The following is a 13,870-nucleotide window of genomic DNA, read 5'->3' as shown; positions in this document are numbered from 1 at the left end:
AAACCCACATATGACAACTTTACAAGAGGATTCACAAGTTCAACTAATAGAATTCAAATCAAAATAAATATAATAGTAAAATAAGCTTGCATTAGAAATAAATCTAACTAAAATATACAATTGAAATAATTAAATACAGTCGAAAATAAAGAAATAAGGTGAAAAGAAGTTTAGAAGAACCCGTATTGAAGACTCAACTTTTTTAGGTCTTTTCCATTTAATTTGAAACTTTAATTTCGTGGCATTTCGCCCACAATATTAACTTTCTGATACTTTCATATTATCTTCCTTTTCAAAATATAAGTGGATGTACGCATACTCAATCAGAAGAATTAGGGCCTCCATGACCCAACATCGAAATTCCAAGGGAAAATAGGGAGTCAAGAAGAAGGAATTCATGCACATATAGGGTAAAGAATAGGAAATAAAAATTATTTGAAGAAACACAAGAAACAATGAATATGGGGACTTAACAATGAAACAAAGGAATTAACTCACAACAGTTGATCACCATGAACTAGACAAGAATGACACCAATACAAGCAATAGCGAATTTCGATGAGGCAGAGAAGGAAACTAAAATAATCATGAATTATAGATTTCACGAGTCAATTTCTCAGGTCAAGATGGTACCTACTATACCCGGACAGTAGGTAATCTTAACCCGTAGTCTGGAGACATAAGGAAAAGACTACCAAATGGAAGACAACAAGAAGAAAGGACATAGAACAATGCAGGGAAAGGTAATTAACAGAACCATCCAAGACCCGACATAAATTAGTAGTTGATCAGGTAATTTTAAATATAAGTACAAGGCTTTCACAATTACAACCAAAGTAGAGTTCGTCTCTATATACAATATAAAGACTATGCCTAGACAAAACATATGTAATGTCACGACCCAACTTACCAGCCGTGCAGGCACCCACTCTAACACCTAAGTGGGAGAACCCTCATATCCCAATATTTAAATATGCGGAAAAATTAAAGAAAATAGAGATAATTACCAAATACATGACTTTTATAAATATATTTTTGTACACTTTAGTTAAAACTTGTAAGTAATTTCACAACTCACATGGATAGTCTAAGTAGGTACAAGAGCTATGAAGAGTACAACTGGACAAGATATATATAAGATACAACTTCAACCATGCAGAAGGTAGAATAGAAGCTGCTGGAAAATTTGTTCGTCTTCACCTAATGAAATGTCACCAACCCTGTATCCAGACATGTCAAAAGATATTGCAAGAGTAGTATCAGTACAATCACCCGTACTGGTAGGCATTATTGGTAAACTCGACGTCCACAACATAACATAAAAAATCAACTAGTAAGATCATCAATTAAGCACCTTGCTTCTCCACATTTCTCCCTTCTTTGAATACATCCCATCTACACCAGTACTCTGATATCTAGCCACCTTCTCAACAACTTACTCACCTGATTCTTGATCACAATATAAACATACTAAAAAATTAACGAAACCCCCAATTCCACCCACGAGCACTCCAACTAACCGCTGCACCACTCGCTTACTTTCTTGTCACATTACTCAATCATGGCCATATAGTACACTACGACAAACTTTCTTACCACCAAACCCAAACTCCTCCCCTAAGGTGAAACCCACCTATGCATATTTCATCACATATGCTATATCTACTTCCCTTTTGCAATTACAACACCATACTACCCTCACTATTCATTATTCGTCACTTGAATCCTTTGCCCTTCCACTATCCCCCATGACTCTAATCAATCACAAGAACAATCCAACATAAAAAGTAACAACATATAACCACTAATTACAACATATATGATTGGTTCAACACACCTAAATCATTACATGTAGATATAGAACATATACAATAACATCGACATGGAGAGAAACAATGTTTTCACAATTCTCTAACATCACAATCATGTTAAGTAATTGGTCCTCTTATGGAACCCAAAATTTAAATATTAGTGTAATGATGAGTCCAAATATTGGACTCATTTAGGGTTATAGTTTTATTGAAATAGTGTCCTTAAATGTTTGTTTTGTCCCAACTAATGATGAATAACCTTGAGTTTCTGGTATTTTGTGTTTGAGGCAAAGCATGGACACTACTTGACAAAAATAACCGATAGGTCTAAAGATCACCTTTTGTTCTAGTGTGCTGAGCCCTAAAGAAAATGATCAAATTGTTGGTGAAAATAAATAGTCGTTGTATCGCCAAGAAGTTCTGCGAAATAGTACATTATCATCCAGTGATCCAAAATGCGAAGATGCTTAGAATAAGCGCAAGACGGTGATGTAGTTTTCAGCGGGAGAATCATTGATTTGATCAGTGATATCAACTAACTGTGTCGAGTGATCCTCTACAACACTTATCTTTTATAACTATACACACTTGTTGAGTGCTTCATCTTAGTATCGAGAATAATTAGACTTGGATTAATTTTTATTAGTTTCTAAGCTCTAAGTTTGAGAGGGTTTTTGGAGAAGAACTTGAAGACCAAAAGAGTTTCATCTCCAAAGATATGGGGTTGGGTCTCTTCGATTCTATATTCTTGGCCTGTAACAAGACTTAAATATTCATACCCATTTTAATGCAAGCACATTACTGGTATAAATTTCTATCTCTTGTGCATGTCTAGCTAAAATTCTAATTATTGGGGTTTGATTTTGTGAATATGGGTTAAGTAGTTGATGGATATTGCTTGTTGATAGTTTATTCGTAGTTTGATTTTGATCTCGCTTAGTAGTTGTGTATGAATCTATGAGGTTATAGTTGCAAATATAATCTCATATATGTGTTCCCGGCTTGCTTGAGAGAGAGGTCGAGAAACTAAAATACTAAATTGATTGACAGTGGGAGGGGCTCGACATGAGGTTCATCTCGACAGAGTTAACCCTAGTCTCACACCACGCACTCACCTCGAGAGAGTGAGAGTGTTAGGAAGAGGTTGTGTTTCATACGTAAAGTCGGTTTCCGAGAGGAACCCATTTTAAACGGGGTAAGTTGCTCAAGAGAGAGATTATCCCCCTTAAGTCTAGCCTAGTAGGAATCACTCTATGAATTTTCTATCAAAAGCATGTACCCAATAATATCGTTTATCTTGTATTCCTATCATATCCCAAGAATTACCTCTCTCTTTTATTTAGAACTCTTTGTTAATCTTGTTGTATTACTTAAAACTGGTGATAAGCACCCCATCGATAATAATCATTTTTGTCACCTTTGATTTAATATGTTTTTATGTGATAATATCTTTAGCTATGAGTAGTTAGAACTCAATTTCACTTTTCTATCAATTTTCACAACCACTCCCCATGGAAACGACCCCAATCCTTGGTAGGGTTGAAACACCACGGTACGACCGTCTACACTTGCAATGGAAGTTGTGTCTTTGATGACGTCACCGATCATGCCTCATAACGTACCCGAACCAATAGTTATGAAAAAATGTGGCGATCCAATACCGGCTAGTTATGCCAGAACGTCGCAATCCAATTCATCTTTTATGCTAGAACGTGGCAATTCGATCCTAGTTAGTTATGCCAAAACATGGTAATCTAATTCATCAACACACCACAATCACGCGCATAAGTATATCCTTAATAATCATGTGATGAAGAAGTAATTCATGGCATATATTATTCGTCAATAATATTTACAACAAGTGTAAATAATCAATGCAACATAATGAGACACCAAAAAGAAGACATTAGACCATCATAGAATCACAACAAACACCTACAAAGGGTTCCTCATCACGCACCTTATGCAAAACCTAATTCAACCATACCCAGCCCTAATTCATCGTCCAAGGCTTCTTTGTATGGTTTAAATCATAAAACATTTGGTGCACGAAGTTCTATGAAAAAATCGTACCATCGATTCCCACGTATTACGCAGTGAGCACAATTTAAACTACTCAATTCATAAAACCTAGCTTATCTGGGCGCCAAGTAGTTTCACGGAGTTATTGACTTCGGTTCCTATTTTTGGGTTTCGTGACAGTGATTTTGGCCAAGAATCCGCAACATATCATCATCCACATGCTAGAAACTTTTTTCTCCTTCCATCCTAAGCTTATAGTAGTTTTATTTAGGTATCTAGGGTGTATTACTAGTTATTTAGATATTTAAGAAAAATGTTGAACATAGGATTTCTCGTAAATTACATAATGTCTCGCCTATCCCATTTTGACACCATCTTATGTCACGCTGTTGTCGTTACCCTAGCTGCATCTAGACTACCCTAGCGGGAAAATGACCCAGATTTTTCCTAAATTTTGTTCTTCCTGATCAATGAAAGTGTGGGTCATTACATACATATCAATTTACCCCTCGTTTGGTACCCAAACGACTAGTGTGTGGGACATCACAACCCCAATTCGATTATCACTAACTTAGAGGATTGGTCCACTACGAAATAATGACGAATGTCGACCTTCCACTTAATTCACACTGAAGAATGCTATACCCAATAGACTAGAGGAATATATGAAACCCACCCGAGGAATCGAATGCATTACAGTTACATTGCGTGGCCCGCCAGGGTGTGATACTTCCCGCAAAGGCGGGGCTCTTTAGCGAGGATCTCCCGCTGATGTGGGAGATTGAGAAACAAAAAAGGGGGATAAGGGAAAACATTTCCCTATTAATCCCTTGAACTCCCAAAAACTCCCCCGGTTTCCTCTCTACCATTCATCTCTAAACATTGAAACTTCAAGTAATTTCACATTACTTACGATTTTCACTTCATTACTTACTTAATAACGATTGCATGCTATTTTTTAATCGGATATAATTTATTTTTAGGTAGTTATTTGAAAAATTAAATTAGATTTCTATATTTATTGAAAAATGTAGCATGAGCACTTCCGTTACGTACCCAACATTTCTACAATGACTTGGACGTAAGGATATTGTAAGAATACGAGTATATTGGTGTAAAATGGGTACGGAAAGTTGAAGGGTCTTTTGGTGTGAAACTCCATAGGTCTCTTTAGGAGTTATTTGCCGAAATAGTTTCTTATTTATGTTCTACTAGGGCAGTTTACAAACTCTGATCTACTGAAATTTTGTCTAAAACGGAGGTTTTGGGACAAAGGGCGCCATTATTTCTCCTGGTGTTCGTCTCTGCCAGCCTTCATACTGCCATGGCAGCCTTCATAGTCCTGGCAGGGTGGGATTATGGACATTATTGCGGGATATGCCAGACAGTAGCCTTAACCCTAACATCAAAATTTCTCTTTTCTTAATTTTAAGCCTTACATCGACTATCGTATCGCGTTCTAACTTATTTTCCACTTATTGCAATATCTCTAAATAGTAGGTCAAAACAACGAACACTTAACGTTTGTCCGGTTTACCTATGCCTCTAGTCGATAGAGGTTCCGTGACTTTAGAAACACTTAGTTTTGCTGTAAGAGGGACTTCCACTTAGTGAACTTGGAGGAGAAGGATCCTGGCTTCTATGCTCGTCACATGGAATTGTGTTAGTCTTCCTTTAACAAGGCTCCCCCGGATGCCTTCTCTACCTGGGTGTGGGAGTTTTATGCCATCCTCCCTACCACCTGCTGGGATGAATTTTACCCTGTCATTCGTGTCCATATAGTTGATATTCCCTCGAATGTCATTTCAATAAAAGAAGTACTAAAGTTACTCAAGGTCTCAAATGTGGAGTTCGAGGCCAAGTTCCGAGAGATGGATGTAGGTTGTTTAAGGTAGACACTGATTGAACCTGCTAAACATGACCAGGTCTACTAGGTTACAGTATAGGGCATCATTAGCACTAATTTGTCACCAGATGCTAAGAGGTGGCTACACTTGGTTACTAGGAGGATTCTCTTGTCGGACAACCGCACAAGAGTTACCTTTCCCCGGGCCTTGGTAGGGGAGTGCACTATACAGGGCATCTAGTTAACTATAGGGGTGCAGACATTTGAGAGTGGAAGATGTCTACCGGGTAACAAGACGGATTTCCTCTTACAGGTCTTAGTACTACGTTGTGCAAATAGGTGGGAGTGCCACTCTTTGATGATGATGAGGTATTTGATATGGATCCCTCTGTTAATCCTCTTTTGGTCAGATAAGGCTCTACTTCTAGGGGCAAGAGAAAGAGTACGGGCAGGGCTAGCAGCAGTAAGGCGGACATTGACTTGGACAACGAGGATCACTGTTAGGTGTATAGGTTTAAGAGGATTTAGAGGTAGTCCTTAAGAAGATAGGGAATGCCTTTTCTGACTTCACTCTGGTTTCCCCCAACACTTACCCAGAGGATGAGATGATCCATCGCCGATTGCGTCAGGAGAGGAGGAAGACCTTAACAAGGGATCGTCAAATGGACCGAATGGGGAAGACTATTAAGGTCATATTTTCTTGTGTTGCTCTTAATAAGGAAATTTCCTGAGTCGAGCCAGAGGATTATGCGGAGTTCCCAATGATTAATAGGGCATGGGCTGGTATGATTCCCAGAGTATCTTGAGTCAAAAATCAAACCACTTAGAGGGTTAGTTGGTTTTCGCCCTTCTTGGGCTTGTAATTCTAGACATTTCCTTTTATCTTTCGAATCTCTGAAGTTTTTTGTAGCACTGAGATGCTTGCTTTTGTTGTCTGATGCAGCCTTTTATTTTATCTTAAAATTTTATACTACTCCCTCTGTCCCTATTTAGTTGACCACTTTAGAAAAGGCACACATATTAAGATAACAATAATTAACATATTGAAGTTATAATTCTACCCTTATTAAATATGATTTCAAAAAGGATGAATTAAAACTTAAAAATTTTCAAGAAGTTTAAATGAGGGTATAATATGAATTTTTTTTCCTTTATTGATTTGTCAAAATGGACAAGTAAATAGGGACATCTAAAAGAAGAAAATATGGACAAGTAAATAGGGACAGAGGGAGTATATTATTTCTATTTTTGTATAGTCTTAGGCCGGTAGAGGTGGGTTCACATACAATTTGAGGTGTGAAATTGTGGGTTCGGAGAACCAAGGGACATAGGATGTAGTTCTGCCTCACTTTGGTGTGGAAATCCCGCTCTGGCAACCTCAGTGTGGCTGGAATAATCCCACCGTAGCGGCTCAGACGGAAACAGAACCCAAGCTAATAATTTCTGGGTCCTTTTCTCTATCATAATAATTCCTAAAGGTTCAAGCCTTACCCTTAATTTTTTTTGGATAATTATTATACTAGGATAATCATTGTCTACCCCCATCCAATCCCCCGATACACAAACGAATTCGTTCTAATTAATTTCACACCTCATCCCTACACATACCCAGGATACACCCATACATTCACACGATTATTAGCACACATAATTTACCTCGTCTTATTCAAGCAATTAAAATCTCATATTCAAAATAATTGCAGAAAACAAGAAGTACCCACTCACATATTCAAGTAGAAACTCAATGACAAGCTGTAAATTTTTAATAAGTTACCCCGCTTCATAGAGGACCATTACTGAGCATCTACCCATTTACAATGCCCCTAGGTCCAAATACCAATTGGAACCTTCCAAGTTCCAATTTTCTTTGCTTGTGTTCCTTCAGTTGTAACACGACTTCCAATTCACTTTGCTTGAGATATCAATTGGAATTAGGAGACACCAATTGGACTCAACTCATACCACAAGCGACGATTCCCAGGAAAGAAGAGAATGTGCGGAAAAACTTCTTAAAATGCTTACTACCTTCATGAAGATTAGATATGGACGTCAACTAACCGATCCACAGAAGTGTACTCCATATTTTTTTTCTCTTGTATGGGGAGAGCGACAACCTAGGCTCTAAGACAAATTTGTCATGACCCAACCCACCGGCCGTGCGAACAACCACTAAAACACCTAAGTAGGAGAGCCCTCATATTCTAATAGTTAGGCATGTGGAAATTTAAAGAAAACAAGGATAATTACCAAAACATGACTTTTATAAATAACCTTTTCGTACACACTTTTAGTCAAATATTGTAAAGTAACTTAACAACTCCCGTGGATCTAGTCTAAACATGTACAAGAACTACTAAGAGTACAATTGTACTACATAAATAAGAGACACAACTCCCACCATGCGGAAGGAAGAATTGAAGCTGTTGGAAAATTTCTTCGTCTTCACCTACTAAAACGTCACCAATCCTGCATACAAAAAATGTCAAAAGACATATAAAGAGTAGTATCAGTACAACCACAAGTACTGGTAGGAATCATCGATTAACCCGACCCCTACCACATAACATAAGATATAAACTAGTTAGATCATGAATTAAACCTCTCGCTTCTCCACCTTTGGCCCTTCTTCGAATACCTTCCATCTGCACCAGTACTCTGATTCTAACCACCTTCGTAACAACTTACTTACCCGATTCATGATCATAGCCTAAACATACTAACACATTAACGAAACCCACAAATCCACCAACACCACTTCAACTAAACATTGTGCCACTCTCTTACTTTTCTGTCACATTGCACAATCATGGCCATATTGTTCACTACGAAAACTTCCTAAACATTAAGCGCATTTTCCATGCCCATGGTGAAACCTACCTAAGTATATTTCATCGCATATGCTACCTCTAATTCCCTTTCGCAATTAAACACACGGTAAACCATCGTTATATATTAATCATTACTTAAACCCTTTGCCCTTCCTCTATACCCTAGGTTTCCTCTCTATCACAAGGAAAATCCAACATAAACAATCACAAAATATAACTACTAAGTGCAACTTATATGATTCAACACAACAATATCATAAAATTTAGATTTAGAACAGATACAATAACATCAACATGAAGAGCAATTCTCAAATATCACAATAATGTCAAGTAGTTGGTCCTCTCATGGAACCCAAATCCAAATTGGAAGTCAACCATAACGTGGTACCTGATCCCATAGTTATATCGGAATAAGGCAACACGATCCTAGTTAGTTATGTCAAAACATGGCAATCCAATCCTAGTTAGTTATGCCAAAATATGAGAATTTGATCCATATTTTATTCCAAAACGTGGCAATCGAATCCAAGTTTGTTATGTCGAAACGTGGCAATCTTATAAATCAACACACCACAATCACACGCACAAGTGTATTCTCAATAATCATAAAATCATGAAGTATTTTATGGCTTATAATTATTCATCTATCTCATTTACAACAAGTGTGAATCATCAATGCAAAATTATAAGACAACAACCAGAATACGTTGCAACATCATAGAATCACAACTATTAACTACAAAGGGTTCCTTGTCACGCACTTTAACAAACCATAATTCGACAATACACAACCCTAATTTATTTTTAAGGCTTAATTCTAGGGTTTAAATCATAAATCATTCGGTGCACGAAGGCCTACACATATATCCTACTATTGATTCACATATAATACGTACTGAGCGGAGATATGAACTACTAAACTCATAATACCTATCCTACCAGAGCGCCAAGTAGTTGCACAAAGTTATTGACTTCGATCCCTGTATTCCGAGCTTTCCGATGATGAATTTGGCCATGAATACGCAAGATATCATCATCCTAATGCTAGATATCTCTGTCATTCCCGAGCTAAGAGCAGCTTTTCTCAAATTTCTAGGGTTTTACGACTTATTTCAGTATTTTCGAAAGATGGAGAAAATAGATTTCACATAAATTACATTTTATTTCGCCTATCCCGCTCTGGCGCCAACTTATGTCGCATTGGTGCTGCCTCCCTAACAACATTTGGCCCGCCCCTGCAAGACACAGTCCCAGATGCTTCTCACATTTTATTCCTCATAATCAACGACGATTTGGGTCGTTACAAGTAAATCAGTTTCTAAACACCATGAGCTCACCCTGAACTTAGACATCCCAAGATTCCCCAGACTACTCAAAATCAACAGTCATAACTTAACTGCACTCCGTAGAGGGTAAAAGTGTAGTGTAAGCACCAAAAAGAATACTCATCAGGAAATGACCGACTGAGCTCAAAAGATAGAACAGCATAAAAACCAAGTAGTAAGAAAAGCATAACACAAGTAACTAAACATGAGATACTAAAGTAGGCAACAAATAAGTAATATAAATAGGAAACAAGGGCTAAAAATTAGGGTCCACTACCAACCTAGATCGGAAGCCTTACGTCTACTCTTACAATAAGTCTCGAGGCCAAAACAAACCATGACCCTAGCCTAAATTGGCCCTTCAAGAAATGATGAAGCCTTCATGATTGTATTTTGAGATTTTCTTTCTAAAATTTTAACCAAAGTCAACCATCAAAGTACAAAGGCTCTAAAATACATAAACTTGAACAAAATTTAAAGGAATGCCATGATTTGAATTGCCAATTACATTAAGTCATATATATTACTACATGAAAGCTCTAAATGGAATAAAGAAGTGAAAATCTTCCTTTAGCACCAAAATTTGATAAACATTCAAGAACTCGGCTGGGGTCATCTCCTAGCGCTCTTAAACGAAGCTTGCAGAATAATGGTGATTTTCTAGGGTTTTCTAACTAAATTTGCAAATGAGTCGCTACGGCGAGCCCAATCCTAGAGGGAATAATACCACTATGGTGGCTTACAGATAATGGTGTAACTGATTAAAGAGTTTCATACCCCCATTTCCTAACACACCTTCATCCCATGACACTCAGAAGATACGCATTTGCGCTATGATGAATTTAGGAGTTCTACTCACCTGAATTTGATTTTGTAAAGATGTACAAATTTATTAATATCTTAGTTATCTACTCACATAATCAAATTCATAAATAAATCTCTCATTTATAACCAAATTTATCTTGACCTAACTAACTTCAATTTCGTCCAAGTCATGACTACCAAAAAGTTTTTCGGCCCAAAAATTTTCTACATTTGCTTTTCAATGATGAAGGGAAAAGGTCATTACATCCTTACATCAACACTATTTTATCAAAGGAAAAATAACTATTTTTGTAAGCTAGTTAGAATGTTTATTCACATATAACTTTTAATAAATTTTTAATGTATATTTCATCCATAAAGTTGACGGAAGTAGAGTGCCTAACAAAATCATCATAAACTAGAAAAAATGGCAAAAAAAAACCTTGAGTTATTGGGGTGTTTTGGACCAACAATACACTTGAACTGTTAAGATATGATAAAAATGCCTTTGTTGTTAGCAAACTGACCCAATTATACCTGAATTAGGACCTCCAAGTGTCATGTATCCCCTATAAAAACTTTTTTAATATTTTGAGATTGGACTCCACCTTCACAAAAGGTTACCCTCATTTATTTGGTTTTATGGAAAAAAAACTATACATCTAAGTAAATTAGGATTAAATATGCTTAAATGCATAGTAAAGGAAAATCAAGGAACATTTCAGTTAATCTCAAAAAAAATTAAAATAGAAACATCTTTTGAAGCCTAATTAAAGAAAAAATACATGATTCCTATTTCTGTATAAAGAAGTGGTTAGCCCTAGAAATGTATGCTAACAACATGTGGTTATCACGCAAAGCACTTATTCGACTAAAACTTCATTTTTTTATTTTTATTAAAAACATGTGATAAGAAAAACTAGAATCAATTATTTCAAGAAACTTTGAGTTAATTAATAAGAAATTGAACAAGTGATATAAAAATTGATAAGTCAAATAATTCGACAAAGTGGAAGATTCATTGAAGTTCCACTAATAGAATTCTAATCAAATAAATATAATTGTAAACTAAACATCCAAATAAAATAAATCTAACTAAAATATACAATGGAAATAATTAACTACAATGAAAAATATAGAAATAAGGTGAATAGGGGTTTACAAGAACCCGGATAGGACACTCAATTTTTTTGAGTCTGCCCATTTTATTTGACGCTTTCAATTTGTTTGACTTACCCCTACAATATTAGATTTCTCATACTTCTGTATTAGATTCCTTTTAAAATATCAAGCCGAGGTAGACAGACTCAATCAGAAGATTTTGGGTCTCTGTGGGCCAACATCAAAATGCCAAGGGAAAATAGGGAGTCAAGTGCAATGAATTCATGCACAAATATGGGGACTGATTAATGAAAAAATGGAATCAACTCATAAAAGATTATCACAATTATCTAGACAAGAAACTAAAATAATCACAAGTTATAGATGTCACGAATCGATTTCTCAGGTGATTATGGCACCTACTACACGCCACCAGTAGGTAATTCTAACCCGTAGTTCGAAGCCATAAGCAATGGACTACCAAGAGAAGGAAAACTACAATGACATGCCGATTCAATAGTAAAGTAATCAGTCTCTTGGGGCCAAAGAACACATGCTAGAAAATCCCAAAGAGAGGATCGTGAGTTGGGTTTGTCAAACTTCACCCTAACACTCACTTTCCATATACCCCACCCCAACAAAATAGCATGCAATTGTCCACAATGAATAAATATAAAAACAGAGTTGTAGGTGAAGCAAACCTAAGGCATATAGCACCGACGATCAACAAGTACGTAGGTCTGGTTTCCAAGAAACCTCAACATCAGTAGTAGGGACACCATCAGTGGTGCGCATAGCAACTTCGGCATCATCAGTGGTGCTCCTCTACCATCCTCTGGTCTAGAACTAGATGCCCTACAACCTATCTCTGGAGCCTTATTCTGGCAGGTCTCCTTATCAATAAAAGAGGCTCTCCTCACAGCCTCAAGGTCCGTCCGCTCCTTCTTCCTTGCAAGGGCATCCTCTCCTTCACTAGTGAAGATGGAATGATGCCTCTTAGAACAACTATGTGGTTCATGCGGTGGCTCAGTAGGGGCTGTAAATAGTGCAACAAGCACAGTGTCCTCCGCTAGCTCAAAGGGTGCACTCTCGGGCTCAATCCCCCTCATCTTTAGAATGTTGTCTAAATCTGTCCGCAAACTCTCCATAGCCTCCTAAAGAGTAGTAAAGTCAATGGTGGAGGTTTTGTGTGTAAGAACCCGTAGCTCAAATGCATCAAGGCGCTGGTGAACTGTCTGAATCTTATACTCCGTCTGCTGGGCGACCCTCTTCTCAATACGGTCCTCAGCCTCAGCATTGGACTTTTGCATCCAAGGATGTATGTGATGCAGCACAATAGCCATCTGGGCCTCTAACTTTTGTACCCTCACCAATGGGGCCAGTGTTGTTGATGGTGGAGTAGACCGGGAGAAATTGGTGTTCTATTATTGGCATGGGTGCACTCGGTTGAGGTGGTGTTAGCGAGCTCTGAAGTGGCAGGGTCAGACCCTTAGACTAACACTACCGTGTCCACCAAGTTCTCACTTAGCAGCAGCAACTCAACTTTGGGCCCTCTCCATGGTGCCTCTACATTGGCCTCATCCTTGATGATACCTATATCAATTGTGCCACTCGGAGTGGGGTGTATCACAGTGCCAAATGGGCACTTCGGCATCCCTGCATAGATGGAAGATCATACACGCGAATGGGTAAGTTGTTGAGGATTTTAAATCCCTCTCATGTATCACCGTGATCAACAGCTTCGCGAAGTCGATCTCCAAACCTGCCACCAAGGTTGATACCAGTACCGCTCTATCCCAAGTAAGAATATTAGATGCTTCTGTCGGAGAAAGGCAGTTGCAAACTAACAGCCAGAAGAACTTCGCTGTGAAGGTGTGGTTGGACTTCTTGATCAACCCTCTCTGGTCCAACAACCAATCTTCCCCCTCACCTTCGATGGATTGATTTTAAGCAAGCCACCTCTTACGTGTCTCTCGCTTTTCCACAATCCTTTTAAACTTTCCACTTTTGACCATCTCCCACCTGTAGTAAATCTTCGGAGTCAAGGGGGCCGAGTAATACCAGTGGAGCTACATTACATGAAACGGGGGACGGTGACTTCAAAAATATCCACCTGGCAGCCCCGGACTAGCA

Source organism: Solanum pennellii, chromosome 12 (genome assembly GCF_001406875.1).
Source record: "Solanum pennellii chromosome 12, SPENNV200".
In the NCBI taxonomy this organism is placed as follows: domain Eukaryota; kingdom Viridiplantae; phylum Streptophyta; class Magnoliopsida; order Solanales; family Solanaceae; genus Solanum; species Solanum pennellii.
Note: the sequence above shows the minus strand (reverse complement) of the source record.